This window comes from Wolffia australiana, chromosome 4 (genome assembly GCF_029677425.1).
Source record: "Wolffia australiana isolate 7733 chromosome 4, ASM2967742v1".
Lineage (NCBI taxonomy): Eukaryota > Viridiplantae > Streptophyta > Magnoliopsida > Alismatales > Araceae > Wolffia > Wolffia australiana.
The window spans coordinates 2309969-2328031 of NC_135838.1; the positions used below are offsets into that span (position 1 = coordinate 2309969).

General features: G+C 35.0%; 1 pseudogene; it reads right to left on the reverse strand.

Annotated features, from left to right (window-relative positions):
- Nucleotides 1-13992: 13992 nt before the first annotated feature.
- LOC144701932 (photosystem II CP43 reaction center protein pseudogene) lies at nt 13993-17935 on the reverse strand (annotated as a pseudogene).
- Nucleotides 17936-18063: the final 128 nt, after the last annotated feature.

Consider the following 18063-nt stretch of genomic DNA (forward strand, 5'->3'; position numbering starts at 1 on the left):
TCAAAATATTATGGGGTTACCACAAAAGGCCTATATTGATAAAATCCTTAAGAGGTTTAACATGCAAAATTGCAAACCAGGAAATACCCCTGTATCAAGAGGAGACAAATTTTGTCTTGGTCAATGCCCTAAAAATAATCAGGAGGCAAAAGCAATGCATACTATTCCTTATGCATCAGCTATTGGAAGTATGATGTATGCCCAAGTTTGTACGCGTCCGGATATTGCGTATATACTTGGAGTGCTTGGAAGATATTTGAGCAATCCAGGAATGGATCACTGGATAGCGGCCAAGAGAGTCATGCGCTATTTACAGAGAACTAAGGATTTCATGCTCACATATAAAAGGTCAGATCAATTGGAGATCATTGGATATTCTGATTCTGACTTTGCTGGATGCCAAGATTCAAGAAGATCCACGTCAGGTTATATATTTCTGTTGGCTGGAGGAGCCATTTCATGGAGGAGTGCAAAGTAACCACTTGTAACTTCATCCACTATGGCGTCAGAATATATTGCTATGTATGAGGCATCTAATCATGGAGTATGGTTGAAGAATTTTGTCACGGGGCTTCGAATTCTAGATCGTGTCGAAAGACCATTGAAGATATATTGTGACAATAAGTCAGCCGTTCTGTTCTCCAACAACAATAGGAGCTTGACAAAGTCTAAACATATAGACATCAAGTACTTAATTGTCAAGGAAAGGATACAAAATGGAGAATTGTCCACACAGCATATTGGAACAAACTCAATGATTGCGGATCCGCTTATGGAAGGTGTATTGCCTAAAGTATTTATGGAGCATACCACTCACATGGGCATTCTTCATTGGGAAGAATAGTGAATTTAAGTGGGAGTTTGTATGAAGTGTTCTTAATGTGGACATGTATACATTTTCTGCAGAACTAAAGTTTCTTTTATCCATTTTGTTTATAAGATCTCCATAAAGTGGGACTCGTATAAAATTTAATCTATGTCATTCTACATTATAGCATTAGTGATTGTGGTGGCTGAATTGCACAATAATGTGATGAAAGCTGTTCAGTCCTATGCTAAATATGTTGATGGACGAGATGAATATTTGTACTTTGATAAGTAGTAACCGTTTGAGCTCATTAAAGGTGGAAAGTCAAGGTGTGTAGCCCAAGTGGGAGATTGTTGGAATTCCACCATCAATGTGGTCTACAACCGTTACTTTTCTTAACGGTTGCAACCTTTGGTATTCGGCGGTTGCAAGCCCTTGATGGAGGGGCTTGCAACTGCCACCCTTTGGAATCCCGTTGGGATCCTATTTAAGGGGTTTCGGGTCCCCTTGATCCACCATCAAGAGGAGTCCCCTAGGTGCCATCGTCCTAGAGGAAGAAGCTCCTCGGTGAAGGATCAAGAAGGACCCTCCACCCTCAAGAAGAAAGTAGAAAGAGATCGTTGATGGAAGGCATGTTTTGTTTGTTTCTGATCTATCAGTTCTCCCCGCTCCCAATCTTCACAACATTGGATGTAAATGGGTGTATCATATCAGGTATAAACCATCCGGGAAATAAACAAGTATAAAGCTCACCTTGTAGCCAAAGAATTTCATCAGCAGGACGGATTTGATAACACCGAAATCTACAGCCCTGTCATCAAACATACCACCATAAGCCTTTTACTCTTCATTGCCATCACTCATCAACGGCATATTCATCCATTAGACGTTTTCTAATCCCTTCCTTCGTGGTGAGCTTACTGATATCATCTATATGGAGCAACCCGCTGGCTTCATCATCTCTCTCATTCTCCTCTATCTCTATTCTTCTTCTTTTCTTCTGCCACTTCCACTTCTCGTGAGAGAATCTTTCCAGAGAGCGGGAGGGTGAGAGACAGAGAGCGAGGGAGATAACGAGAGAGAGGCAGAGAGCGAGCGAGAGAGAGCGGGAGAGCGAGAGACAGCGAGCAAGATAACGTGAGAGAGACAGAGCAGGAGCGAGAGGGAACGACAGAAAGAGAAGAGAGAACGAGAGAGAGGGACCAAGCGAGCGATAGAGGAAGAGAGAGCGAAAAAGAGAGAGCAAGAGAGAGGAAATAATGAGAGAGAGACATGAAGCAACAATGAGCGAGGGAGAAAGCGAGAGAGCATGAGAGAGAAAGAGCTGATTTTCTGAGACTGTTTGATTTTGATCACACAAATCGAATAAATTTTCGGTCGTTTGCGCCCCAGATTCTTGTTCGATGGACACATTTGGTCAGTTCAAACAGGCTTTGCTTATGTTCATCAAATACTTTGATCGATTCGATTCGAACCTTAGTTACAACTGTAGTTTTTTGAGAACGAACGTAACAGAACTCAGAAACTCGCACTTGGGATGTCACTTTCAACAACATGCCACAATTAAGGCGTCCATAAAATTGTAAGTGGCCCCCTTTCAAATGAGAGCCCATTGTTTCCTTTTGGTAGGGCCAGATGCTCCGTATGCCCTGTTCTTTTCCTGTTGATATATATTTTATTTACCATCTCGTTTATCGCATGCGCATGGTAGATGAAGCGGAGCTCAAGCAAATCGCCAGTCGCGAACGCAATTCAAGTGTCTTTTGTTCAAGAACGAACATGCCAAAGTTCTGCAACATTAAATAGAGACCTCACTTTCAACGACGTAACACAATTCACGCGTCCATAGTAATTTAAGGAGTCCTCTTTAAACTGAATACTCCTTTCTTTTCTACGTTCTTCTCTTTTTCTCTCACAGGCCAAGTGCCAAGACGTTAGAAAGGTTTTTTTTAAGGCCGAACGTGCCAGAATTAAGCAACATACACCTTAGACGTCAGTTTCACTAGCGTGTCATAATTCATTTCTCCATAATTTTTTAAGGGGCTAACTTTCAAACGACAATCATTGTTGCCTATTTGTAGGGCCAGGAGTTCCATATGCTCTCCTCTCTTTCTCTCTTGAGATATATTTTATTCATCCATCCCTTTCTCCCTACCCACAATAAATATGTGGGTCGCTAAATAGAATCCAAATGACCACCCACTTGGCCAAATGATCACTCCAAAACGTCTGTGCAAACAGCAGATCAAACGGGAAATTGATATGGTGATGTGTCTTAAAGATGCTGTTTCTGCCAAACTTCCCAAGTTGATGTCTGTGGGTCCGATGTATAACGTTTTCATGGTTTGCTTATGGGGAAAGAATCTCATACAAACTCCTCCGGCCTCGAAATACTGATCCGATTAACAGCGAAGTATTCTCTTGACCTTCAACTTGGGAATTTTTTTCCTGATTTGGTAATCTTTTCTGGATCTAATCTCATACACCACAAATCACAGGCTAATGTAAACTTCCTCTTGGTTCTACTCGGCCAATAAATACAAGAGTAACGAGAAGAACACCCCAGGATCGGCGCTTCTCTGTTTAGCCCTTCAAGAATTAGAAACTGCTCTAAGGAAGAAGAAGAAGGGAGTGAGTAGAGTGCAGCCAAGAATGACTTGCCGGCGTCTGCCGCAGCACTCGATAGAACAGCCTATCCTGCGGCGAGTCGCTGGCAAGTTGTTCTTGGCTACACCCAACTTCACTCCCAAGTCGGGACGGCTAATAAAAGGTATTCCCGACGCCCCTCAAATGAAGAGTTACCTTTGTTCGAGTTATCTGACATGCTTGAAGTTCACGAAATGAATGGTAACAAGATAATATATGGTTTAGTATGTGCATCGTCAATTATCCTTTAATTGCATATTTTTACGCCTACGATGCAAACGCTCAGGATTGGGCTCGTCTGGGATGACAATCCACCAACTCTTCGCAAATAATTCTACAGCTAAATGCGTAGTGCATCTGTTGTCTGTCGCTCTCTCTCTGTCTCTGTCTCTGTCTCTCTCTCTGACTCTCTGTCTGTCTGTTTGTCTGTCTGTCTGTCTGTCTGTCTGTCTCTCTCTGTCTGTCTGTCTCTCTCTCTCTCTCTCTCTCTCTTCCTCTGTCTTTCTCTCTTTCTCTATCTTTCTATCTTTCTCTCTGCCTTTCTATCTTTCTCTCTTTCTTTCTTACTTTCTCACTGTTTTTCTCTCTTTCTCTATGTTTCTCTCTTTCTCTCTGTCTTTCTCTCTTTCTCTATCTTTCTCTCTGTCTTTCGCTCTTTTTCTCTCTCTTTCTTTCTCTATTCCTCTCTCTCTTTCTTTCTCTGATTCTCTCCTTCCTCTCTTCCTCTCTCTCTTCCTCTCTCTCTTTCTCCCTCTCTTTCTCTCTTCCTCTCTATCTTTCGCTCTTCCTCTCTCTTTCTCTCTTTGTCTTTCTTTCTATCTTTCTTTCTTTCTTTCTCCCTCTCTTTCTCTCTTCCTCTCTCTCTTTCTCTCTCTCTCTCTCTCTTTCTCAATTTCTTCCTCTATTCCTGTCATTCTTTATCTCTCTCGCTCACTTTCTCTGTTTCTTTCGGTCTATCTCTCTTGCTTTCTCTCTTTCTATCTCCCTCCCTTTCTCTCTTTCAGTCTCTCTCTCTTGCTCCCTTTCGTTCTCTCTTTCTTCCTCTCTGTCTCTCTCTTTCTCACGTTCTCTCTTTCTTTCTCTCATTCTCTCTCTTCACTCTTTCTTTCTCTATTTCTCTATCTCTATCTCTCTCTTTCCTTCTCTCCTCTCTCCTTCAATCTTTTGTTCTCTATTTATCTCTCTTTCTCTATCTCTTTCATTCTTCCTACCTTTCTCTCTATCTTTCTTTCTTTCTTTATTTCTCTGTCTCTCTCTCTTTCTTTCACTCTTTCTTCCTCTCTTTCTCGCTTCCTCCCTCTCTTTCTTTCTCTCTTCCTCTCTCTCTTTCTCTCTTTGTCACTCTTCTTATCTTTCTTTCTCCCTCTCTCTCTTTCTCTCTTTCTGTCTCTCTCTCGTTCTCCCTTTCTTTCTCTTTTTTTGTTTCTTTCTCTCTTCTATCTATTTCACTGTCTCTCGCTCGTTCTCCCTTTCATTCTCTCTTTTTCTGTTTCTTTATCTCTTCTATCTCTTTCACTCTTTCTCTCTTTCTTTTGCTCTTTCGCTCTTTCTTTTGCTCTTTCGCTCTTTCTCTCTTTCTCTCCCTTTCTTTCTCTCTTTCTCCTTCTCTTTTTCTCAACCTCACTCTCTTTCTCCGTCTCTTTCTCTCTTTCTTTCTGTCTTCCTCTCTCTCTTTCTTTGTTTTTCGCTCACTCTCTCTCTCTCTCTTTCTCTCTTTTTTCTCTCTTTCTCTCTCTCTCTCTCTTTCTCTCTTTTTTCTTTCTTTCTCTCTTTTTTCTTTCTTTCTCTCTCTCTCTCTCTCTTCTCTCTCTCTCTCTCTCTCTCTCTTTCTCTCTTTTCTCTCTCGTTCTTTCTCTCTTTTCACTCTTACTCTTTCTCTCTCTTTCTCTCTTACTCTTTCTCTCTCGTTGTTTCTCTCTTTTCTCTCTTACTCTTTCTCTCTCTTTCTCTCTTTTTTTTCTCTTACTCTCTCTCTTTTTCGTTCTCTCTTTTCTCTCTTACTCTTTCTCTCTCTTCCTCTCTATTTTCTCTCTTACTCTTTCTCTCTTTTGAAGATGAATAACAGGAGTGAGAACGGAAACTCGCTAGCAGCCCATAGGATCATTAATAAGAAGTAGCGAGTAATAATTAAACACGTACCCTATACTCGTTAGAGAATATAAATAGGAAAATATAAGTTTAAACGTAGATTAGGATTAAATATATATAGATCAAATATAGATAGGATCAAACGGTTACGATTAAATCCGGATATAGCCGTTATACTTGTTATGACTGCTATGACTAAAACGAGGATCAAACGACCAGAACCGTTCGATCCGTAGCCGTTATATTCATATAACGACTTGCAGTTTTAAACACTTACTATTTTAAGTAACATCGATCAGAATATAATAGGAACCAATGTAGTCTGTGTTGAGCATGGAGAATAAGAGATCTTAATTCCTAGGCTTAAGCCTGTGTCTTCTCTCCCTCACCTCACCCCCTTGTTCTTTTCTCCCTTTCTCTCGTTCCTCTCTTTTCTCTCAAGCAAAGTACGAGTTTTTACACCTATCTCTCTTTTTTTTCTCTTTTTTCTCTCCTCTCTTTTCTCTCTCTCTGTTTCTCCCTCTTTCTTTTTTTTCTCTCTCTCTCTTTTCCTTCTCTCTTTTTCTCCCTCTCTCTCAATTTTTTTCTCTCTCTCTCTCTCTTTTCCTCTCTTTTTTCTTTTCTTTTCTTTTCTCTCCTCTCTTTTGTTTCTTCTTTTTCTCTCTCGTTTTTTATTCTCTCCCTCTTCCTCTCTCTCTCCTTCTTCTCTTTTTGGCTCTCTTTCTTGCTTTCTCTCTTTCCTTGTCTTTTCGTCTCTTTCTCTCTCTTTTTTTTTACCTCTTTCTCTTTTTTTCTCTCTCTCTTTTTCTCTTTCTTTCTCTCTCTTTTTATCTCTCTATTTCTTTCTCGCTCTTCCTCTCTTGTTCTCTCTTTCTCTCTTTGTATCTCGCTCTTTTCCTCTCTTCTCTTCCTTTCTCTCTCCCTCCCTTTCTCTCTCTTTATCTTGCACTTTCTCTCTCTTTGTTTATTTGTCTCTCTCCCCCTTCTCTCGCTTTCTTTCTCGATCTCTTTCTATCTCTTTTTTCTCTTATTGTCTGTATTTCTCTCTACTTTTCTCGCTTTCTCTCTCCTTCTGTCTCTTTCGCTCTACTTGTCTCGCTTTCTCTCTCCTTCTGTCTCTTTCGCTCTACTTCTCTCGATTTTCTTCTTTTTCTCGCTCTTTCTCTCAATATTTTTCTCTTTTTCTCTCTGTCTTTCTATTTCTTTCTCTCTCGTATTTCTTTGACTATCTATCTCCATTTTTGTCTCTTTCTCTATTTCTCTCTCTTTTTGTATCTTTCTCTCTCTTTCTCTTTCTTTCCCTCTCTTTTTTCTCTCTCTTTCTTTTTCTTTTTCTCTCTCTGTCTCTCTTTTTCGTTTGTCTTTCTCTCTCTCCCTATGTTTATAGCTCTATCTTTTTTTTCTATCTCTTTGTTTTTAGTGCTCTCTCCTTTTCTGTATCTCTTTTCTCTCTCGCGCGCTCTTTCTTTCCCTCTTTCTATATCTCTTTTGCTCTCTCTTTTTATCTCCATTTTCTCTATTTGTTTCTCTCTTGGTATGTCTGTCTCCCTTTCTCTCGCTATCTAATACTTTTGAACGGAAACTAACATATTTTGGTAAATTTGGAGTTTTTTTCATGAATCATTGCAAAATATGGTCATACCCACTATGCAAAATAAACAACAAAATCGAGATACTCTGAAATTCAGAGTCTGAATGTGGTTAGACTGTCTTAACTGGTCACGTTATGGGGGATACTGGGGCCCCTATTCTGTGTCCCTAACTGGATAGACATGCTTTTCTTTTAGCTGTGAATTTTCACAGAGGGGCAAGGGAAAAACAATTAATTACTTTTGAAGCAACATGTCGCAACACTATTGATGTACTAGTTATGCCAGCCAAGGCATGTTTAACACTTGAACATCAGTTAGTTCTATAGGTATTTTCAGCATTTGTATTATCAATTTGTACTTAACTCTACACGAGGAAAGTTTTTTTGCATTGAGAAACACCTAGAAAAGTTCTTTTAATTGGACCAGTTTAGTTACTTTAATTAAAATTTTGAAAATGTTTAATTATTTCTTTTTAGGAGCAAGGTTAGTCAACGTTGTTGATGGATTTGATATGACATGTGAGTTTTTTTTACGCTTGGAACTCTTCATCATTCTGAATAATTTAGTCTTTATAACTTCAACGTATTTATATTTATATACGAAGCAATATTTACTGTTGTCCCTTGGCAAACAGCTAGCTAACTTCTACCGATAATTTACTTTTATGTATTTTTTATTACTACGTTGAATACGACGTCTGAATCTGATATACTTTAACATAATTATATATACAAGAAACATTTTCCCAATTTCACTAATGAACACCTAGATAATTTCTACTCTAGTTCTGTTTAATATCCTGGTTATTATCAAATAAGACACATCAACATTGCACTGTAGATATATCACTTTATGTATCATAGAAAGTATTTTATCTCATGAAACTTTAAGGGACTTTATGTGATGAAACTTTGAGATACCTGGTGGTAGAATAGGTTTCACAATAGATATTTTATTATAAGTAGTTGATTTCCCAGAACAAAAGTAATTGATCAATGACATATTCAATGAGTATAATTAATGGTGATTATAAGCTGACCAAAAATTATTTGTATTCTTTTTAAAAGGAGGTTCAATTACTGGGTGCCTAGCTCATAATATGTGATAATGTCTATTTAGAACCTAAATTCATGCATAATTCTGTATTTAATTACGTTAGTAGTTTATACCTTCATGTCCAGTACAATCTACAGCAAGAAGTTTTCGTTATTTATTGTGATTATGCAAATGATGTCAAACATGAAGTTAAAATTCTGTATTTATGTGGGGCTCTTATAAATTTTAATTTTCAAGTTCATTTTTATTTTCAAATAATCATAGAAAGTAGTTTTGAGTTCCATATGAAGCAATACTTGCTATCTGATAAGTCAATATAAAGGTATTAAATCAGAGTTCATTAAGGCGCATTTTATTCACATTTCATATTAAATCCTAACAGGGGGGCATGTGTATTTAGTGAAATATCATGTTAGAACTCTCGACATATATTCACCTGTTAAATAGTATAAAAGTATAGTTTTTTTGTGCTGAATGTGACCCACTTGGCCAATCAGCCAAGTAGGCCAAAACTAACCTCTTCTTTGGGAGGATTTGGGACCTTTTTCAGGACTAGTAAAATTGATCTTATGAAAGAACCAAGGGACTCTTCATAACGCCAAAGGAGAGCTCATTGGGATAATTGGCCTCCCTCTCGAGAGAAACTTCCAAGGAGCTGCAAGAGACCCTTTAAAAATGTGCAAATATTCTAGTATGGGCACTAATGGGCCTATGGGCTTGGCCCAAATTTATTGATTAATCAAGGGGAGTTAGACCCTCACTCCCCTATCAGTGAGGAATGTAAATTTATTGATTAATCAAGTGAAGTCCTCACTCGACCTAGTTCGTAATAGTTAGTATCAATAACCTAGATCCCCAGTTCCCAGGTTATCACTATCCATCAAATATTAAGGATCAAATGGGCCAATTAGGCGTCCTTTATTTAAGTTTATCCACCCTTATGTTGTATCCCTTTCTTCACATTTTTCCGCAGCTACTTTTATGAAAAAATTGATTCAGCTCTACAATATTTCATAGCCCATTATTGCATGACGAGAGTGGTTATCAGGTTTTCAAAGAGTCTGATAAACAAAAGAGAAGCAATGCTTTGAGTTCTCATTGGGCTAGTTGACCAAGAGGTTTGTACGATCTTTCATCTTTTAACCCTGATTTCATGACCTTTATTCCTAAGTCAGCATTCCAAAAGATAGCCTAGATATAATCTTTCCAACACCACAGAGTTGACACTGATTATATCCTTGTTACCATTGATTTTACATGTAGATATACAATTAAATGACCATGCACCTATCTATTAAAATTTCAATAGTTTCATAATTTTTTGAAATGATATTCTAATTTATCCATTTTTGGGTGTTTTACAAAACATTCTAACATTAAAATCATAGAGATATTAAGTGTTATGAAAAAATAAATTTTCTTATAGATACTCATATTAATATTTGGTATGAAATAGCTTTTTATTCTAAGAAATGTGCTTTGCCACGTGTTGTAATCTGAATTATTTTAATGTTAATCAATCATTGATATTTAACAATTTGAAAATGTCAAATTATTGTAGGAGTCATTATGACCTCAAGAATTGTGATGGCATTATCCAAAAACTACAAGTTAACTTTAATTTTTTATTTCAATATAAAATTAAGCTATTTCGATTGTAATAAATGCAATTTTAAAGTGAGAAGATGTGGAAGCCCTACAGAATTACGACATTAAAATTCCATAGATGTTAAGAAAATGCCTGAAACCTCATAGATCTATGGCCTTGCTTTATAACACAATACGACAAAACATGTAAATGTGGTACTAGCAGGATGTGTTTCCGAATCATGCATTTCATAGTATACAAATTACTTTTTTTTTTCTTTTCTTGTATTGCAACATCATATGTTCGGCCATAAAAAACGTATCAATGGCATCATAAAGAACTGATACCAACAGCGAGAGAAAAGTTTGTTGAATTGTATGTGTAAAACTATTGAATGATATGGTGGTAATGTGCTGAGAAATAGAGAAAATATCAATGGTACATACTGTGACAACTTCTAGCCTTGATATCTGACAATACACAAGGCAGGTAGAATTTGAAACTCAAGACCAGCTTTCTCTTTCTCCGGGCATAACTATTTGTGCTCAATGTTCTATTACTGGATATATCAAAACTGTAAAAACTATATTGGAAGTGCTCTTACATTGGTACGCCTAGTAAACGAGGTAATTTAATGTTCAATAAAAATCTCTTGATCTAGTTCATGGGTTCAAACTTCGAGACAACATAGAAAAGCATAATATCATCCTACGTCAGCAAATTGCTTAGATGTTGGCCAAATAACAGGATCTTATCTGAGTTTCTTGAAACTACATTCTATCATTATCACATCACCTGCATTCCAATCCACGTAATAAATTTCCATTCATTCCTCCTCCATTACATAATCAATAAATCCATTTTATCCAAATAATCAATACATTTATCGTTATTCACCTTCAACATCAGTCCTGCACTTTATCTGCCATTTCTCTCTCCTATTATATTTTACACTTCTGAGTCTTTATCTTCCTGCATTTCATCTAATTGCCTCTCTTCTATATATGAATATTTATTTCCACCTTATCCAACCATTTTTATGTATATCCATATCTCTATCTCTATTACATATTTCTTACCTTCCCCTAATCACCAATTAAGAGGCATACACATTCTAATCATTCTTCCCAGCAGAGACAACCATTTCTCATCACTATGTAGCTTTATTTTATAGAATCAATTTAACTATACATTTATTGTTCCATAAACTCAAATTTCAACAACTTATCACCATAAAATACATCCAAAATTTATATCTTACAAAACGTTATGTTTAAAATCTCCATCTCACACAACCTTGATAAGCTTAGGGCCATCAAAATATATTACCTGATCACCCAAACCCAACACCTCCAAGTCCAGTGAAATTCCTGCCCAGTAATGCCAAGAACAATGGCAGTTTCTCAATAAATTACTTTTAATCATTTTATGCTCTTAAAGCTACTAAGGTTTCCACGTATATCAATAAATTTGAGTCATTTTGATAAAAATATATATATGTATAAACAATTTTAGTTTCCGTTTGCTTTCTTGCATCTAATTAAAATTAAAAATATAACTTTTTTTTAATAATAGTATATATTTTAATTTTCACTTTTTTATTTTTTATTTCTATTGATACGGGCTTTACTCTCTCTATGCTTAGCAATAAACTTCTATAATTGTTTTTTCCAGAATGTTGAGCCTCCAATGATGGTTTCAATCTTAATTATGGTTATCAAAAGTGAAATATATTAAATTTGATATATTGGTACATAAAGAGGACTTAACCCTCCATTGTAGTCACAGGAACCCTAGGATATGAGTAATTCCATGGAAAAGTCATCCAATGAGGTCCCATGGAAGCCCCAAGGTTAAATCTAATCCATTACATGATAATACACTAATTAATAGATTAATATTCATATTTTATGGATATTTGTATTAATGGAATTTTTTAAATCTAGTGAATTTATATCAATTAACTTGTCCACAAAGGTTTTGGGAGGAAAACTAGTATATTTGGAATACAGATAAACAGAGACATGCCAAGCAGGTTATTAGGATTCCCCCAATCCATATACATACTGATCAATGAAAAATAATTTAGGATGATGGGCTAAAAGGTATGTCTCATACATATGTAGAAGGTATTCTCTTCACAATATGCCAAGTTCAAATCCCATATAAACATTCTGCATCCTAGTATGCTAGATACAAAGACATAATGAAGATAACACAGTATGCATCACTTATGCTATGTTGAAGACCTAAGGGGCCTGTGTACCAAAAGTTGTGAATGGTATCCTATGAAACATAGTTAGAGAACACTTGAATTATGTCAGCTGTATTGTTATGTACTTGAAAAGGAATATGAAATCATTCATATTTCACAAATAACAATACTTGAAACATAGGGGTGCACAAATTTGAGTTTTCAATTGGATCTAGATAATTTACAATAATTCACAATATGTTGACTCCTGTTTACAATAATTGGAAGTATATTCTATTGGAAAATATTATAATTTAACTAACCCAAACTTGATGGCAGAATCTATGTACATCACTACAGACACTAACATACACGAGCACATGTGTTTATAAAAATGAAAATCTCAAATATTGACACTACATACTTAATTTTAGACCCTATTCAATTATTTTCGGATACAATGATACCATTACCCTAGAAAAAAAAGGCATTGTCTCATCATAACTTGAAGAGTACTTTGAGGTGATGATAACATCAAGTTAGACCAATAAAACTATGCTTATGTATTTATTTTATACCATTTATTTTTTGATTTGCACTTCCATTAATCACCATTTAAGGGTAAAATGAGAAAAATAAGTTTTTTTTATATGTTTTATTGATTTTTTAGACCAATCCTACATGACTCCCTATACTCAAGTAGATTTCTCACATCTTATTGGAGTTTTATTTGAAAAACATGACTTAGGTAATTAAAATGGTGAAATTCAGACACAAATGGAAGAAAAGGAGAAACCAAAGCCATCTCCATGATAATAAGAAGAAATCCAAAACACAAGAAGCCCATCCAAAGCTTTTTCAAACCTTTAAAGGCAAGAATTATCGAACTAACAGATAATTTTAACTTGAAAGGCCTGTTTTCAAATCTTGTAAGGAGTGAACATGGATCCATGTAGGAAATCAACTAATCTGAGCCCTCCAAACTTTTAGAATTATCAGTGTCTGAGAGAGTTATGGCACTATTATTTGATCTCTTTGTATATCATCTTAGATTTCTACTCCCAACTTGATGTTGGACTCCTAGTGCATCAGATTTATTTGGTCCATGGTCCTTAGGGGAAGTGACAATAAGGTTTGTGTGAACCCCAGAATATTTTACTTGAACTTTGTCACATTTTCTCTAGATAAATATTCCATAAATGAGACCAGACTTCATGCTTTCCAAGGCATCAAATGGCACTAAAAAATCATCGTGTAGCAAAGGTTACAAAGTTTTTCGTCTACTACCCGTTTCTTGGACAGTCACCAAGTTTTTCATAATAGGAGATTGATAAAATTATATACGAGCTGAAAGCCAATCATACGTCCAATGTTTCATTCCATGTATATAATCACAAATCATTGTCTTTACTGTGCAAGGGTGAGCTCATGCTTAGTTCACATATTTATGTGAAATGAGAAGTGAATTATAACTAGCGCATACCATGGGGAGTCCTTATTTTGAAGCACATATTATGAATATTTTTATTCATATGATATCAGTGGAGGACATCTGAATATTAACATAGAAAAAAAATGTATATTCATGAAATATGATGAAGGTGGTTGGTGTCATAACCATTTTAGAGGCGACACTGAGGATAGTTAAAAAGATAGAGGGATTAAGAGATTGAACCATGTGATTCTGTGGATGGCTTTATAGTTAAAAATCAACTATATTGGTTTAACTTGCACACTTACAAGTGCTCCTCAGAACTGAGGCACCAAAGACATCTTTTGGATGGACCATTAATTTTTTGACTTGGGCCTAGAACTGCTAATGTTTCAGATTACAAAAAAAAAATAGTTGAAATGAAGCAACAACTACACAAATGTTTTTGTGTATTGAAGAGGGAATTTTATACTCTCTCTGTAAGGGGAGACTGATTTCTTGAAGCTGATGTGATAAATTCCTGGGCCAATAATGGAAACTCGAAAGAGTACTCCAATGATTTCTTAAATACAGTAGTACTTACAAGTTTCATGGATTAGGGTTTTCAAACTTACCATGACCCAAGTAAAATATAGAGAGTTCTGCCAATGAACTATTATGTGTAAAAGGCAACTTATGACACAAATATTTGATGAATTACTTTTTTTTCGTGGATATGTGGTGTACCTTGCAACCTCTCACGTTGCCAACTCATTGAATCGATTGGGATAAATGCATATAGATTAGTGAAAAAATATGTTGGATATAGAAAAATCTTTGGGTTACCCAATAAATAGTTATGTTTTCATTAACTCTTGACTGGTACAAAGACTAGAGGGTGAAACCAAATTCAACCGTACAAGAGTTTTTTTCATTACCTGCATTCTCTCTCTCCTGGGGTTCCCTCCAAACCAATGCAATGGTAATGATTAGAATATCACCCTAGTTTGTTTGGACAACATATCAGTTATACAACAAAGAGAGTTAATTTGTGTGGAATGTAAAAGCTCATTTCAAGAACCAAAATCATGGATGTTTGATTTCTCATAGGATGATTGATCATCAATATTATTGGGCTCTGTTTTGATTTATATTTATTTCACTCTGTGAATAAAATCTATATCATACATTATGCCATAAAACCCTTACTCCATCAATGTTTTATTCATTAAAATAAATCCATTAAAGACAAAAAGGGCACAATTGACCTCATGATAATTAAGTGGCTAACTTTCTTAATGGATATAAATCTTTAAAGTATTTCATTTTAGAAACTATATAGGGAAAATTGGTTAATCTGGTTATCATACTTTTATGAAATATAGAGTAAATGATTTTGATTTATTTAAATATTTTTTAACGATAAACATTTCACTGATAAACATTTCAAATGATCTATATCAGAATTTTTTGTTATTGTGAACTCTCATTTCAACTTATCCAATGATTGGCATGTAGGCATGCACTGACTTTGAGACAACTATTTTCATGCACCCATGGAAATGTCAATTGTTGTGCAATTAAAAATTAAGTTTTGGTTTATTTCATAAATTGTAACTAATGCCTGAATGTCAAACTTACTAATTTAACAATGTATATCAATGGACATCAACTTTATGCAAGTCATTTGATTTATAGGATAAGTGTTTTCTACTATAAAATTTAACAGAACTTAATATTCAAAAAAATTTTACTTAATTAGAATCCATAAATTACTGTATGGATGAAAATCCATGAAATTTTATGTTTTCCTTAGTTGTTAAATTTTATATTCAGTTGTTAACTGCAGTCTGACTTTGATCAAAACGTTCTAAAATATGGGAAAATGCCTAAACAATCTTTGAATTATGATATGCTTTGTCAAATCATTCCAAGTCATTTTTGAAATGCATAGAATTAGTAAGGGCTTTGTTCATTTTATGCATATAGTTGAAGTTTGACACCCCATTCAGCATGCTTTGCTTCCATTTTTTAATATTGTTTCTATCATGAATATTAGTAGGTTCTACGAAAGTTGCAATTTTGGAGGTTGTTTTTATGGCATAACACATGGGGTCACTTTCTCTCTCCTTCAAAAAGTTCAAAACATTAATTTATTTGTATCTTCTTTAATTCTCTAGCTATGCGTTCATCCTTTGGGATGTCACTGTGACTACCAACATCTTCAATAATAATGTGGAAAATAAGTGAAACTTTTACCATGAAAATTTATGAAACATAAAATGATAGAGTATTCAGGGTAGGAAAATCAATTATTTTCATCCATAAATACTTGCACATTTTTTTCATCGCATGTATTTTTGAAGAATTAAAGAAATTATTTTCTTTGAGCTAACACATTAAAAACAATTCACGAATTTGATGGGTTCCTAATATATAGTTAAAGCTTTCATAAATTATACTTTTTTTTGAATGTACAAATTGTGTGTAAAAAATAGAAAGGAAAAAACTACAAATATATTTGGATAATGCTGAATCCTGAGATGAATTTTTTGTTATTATTTCTTGGGATTTAGATATCCACTGTAATTTCATCAAAGCTGAAAGACTAGGGAAGTTAATTTTATTTAAATGAGTAAATGAAATAGAAAAAAATATATTTTATAAAGGCAAGCTAATATTTTATGTATGATGATTTAACTTATCATATACATAATAATACAACCTGAGATAGAGATCAAGCTATTTTCTAAGAGCCCATAGGATAAATGTTTCAGCAAAACTTTAAGAAATGTAAGCCTCTCAAGATGAGACAAAGGCACGGGGAGCCCATCCAAAATGGTTGGTTAAGATATGCCAACTTCCATTAAGTATACTAGTGAAACCTAACCATGCATGCCCACCAATTATATCTTCTAAATTGTCCACACTAAAAATTCAACCTTCTCCTCCAAAAGGATGGTATAGTAAATAACCAAATATACCACATGAGCTAATCATCAAGTTGGTAATTTTTCATACATCTCCTCCAGCTAGAGTCCTGATGTTATATACACTACCAAAATAGACAGCTTTGAGTACTAAAAAAATCACCTAGACCTAACAAAATAAAGTGAATACCTAAATTTGTGGTCATTTTATTTTTATCATTCCTTACATAACCAAAAATGGAAAATATTCTTTCAAGAGTTCAGGTCCCCAAAATGCATGATAAATACTGCCAAAACCTAAGACTGCAGATGAAGTTAAGAGAAGTACTCTAGACACAAAGTATAGAAAAGCATCTCTAACTTCTCCTCCTAGACCTACCCCAAACTTAAAGTAGCTAGATGGGAAACAAATTCAATCCCCAGGGAGCGGTTGGATCAAATCTGACCCCTTGGAGGACTGAGAGAACCCCTCTCGACCCCCTTAAAGCAAGATTCTGAAGGATGAAAACTTATCTTCTGATCCAGAAAAAGCAAAGGCAAAGAACCCTTCTAGCTGTGTAGCATGGAATAGGGGGAGAGTGACACTTCGCTGACAAATCCAATCACTCAGGACGGTGCCAGAAAGACTCTAGAGAAATGAGGAATTGTGCCACCAGGAAGGAGAAGAGCTAGGAAGACTGAAACCAAGGTTAGGCAGCGACGACCAGCACAACCACCCGTTTCTCTTCGAATCAGGGAGGATCTGGTAGGATCCCTACTTGATCTGGTAGAAAACTAGTTGATGAACACCATCCTAGTGATTAATTCTGATTTGAATAGAAGAGAAGTTTGATTTCATTTGATTTTCATGAATCAGTTTTGTTGTGGAATTTCATCAAACACCTGGTGTGTATTCAAGAATATTCATTGCTTATCTAAGTTCTTTCCCACTGTTTTCCTTATAAAATATATAGAGAGTGAATCCATTCCTGTCTTTTGGCCTCGTGCGGGTATTCTGTTGAACACCTTCATAATGAATTAGATTATAAACTAGATAATCCCGACTCTCTTAGCCAACTTCCTTAAAATTAAACTCATAGATAAATAATATTTTTTCTGCCAAAAAAAATACATAAAAATATATATAACTATTGAATAAATACTACACCTATATAAGTGATATTCTACTGTTATAATTGGTCTATGAATCATATATATTCATTCTTAATATTTTTAATCTCTCTCTATCTATATTATAAACTAGATAATCCCCACTCTCGTAGCCAACTTCCTTAAATTTAAACTCATAGGATAAATAATAATTTTTCTATCCCATTAATTTACACCTTAATAAATATATAATTTCTTACTTTCTTATCCCAAGTAACACTTCCTCCCTCCTTTAGTCATCTTCTTACCTCTGATTAAACCAAAGATTTCTATTAACTAACTTCTTACATCTTATTACCCTAAAACTCTTGTTCCCTATCTAACTAAAATCTTAATATCTTGTATCATAATCTCTATATCCTATTAATATTATTTAATTATTCTATCGGTCTTACTAGTGTTCTCTACTTCTTCTACTACATATACAAATATCATCCTTAAGTATAACATCCAATATCCTACTTCTTCGTCATCTCTAGTATCTATAAAATGATATCAGTGCTACATTATATTCTTTATTTATTATCAATTACTATTTACTATTATTGAATACTATCTTAAATCATTTAATCCATTAGATAATATCCTCTAACTAATAATT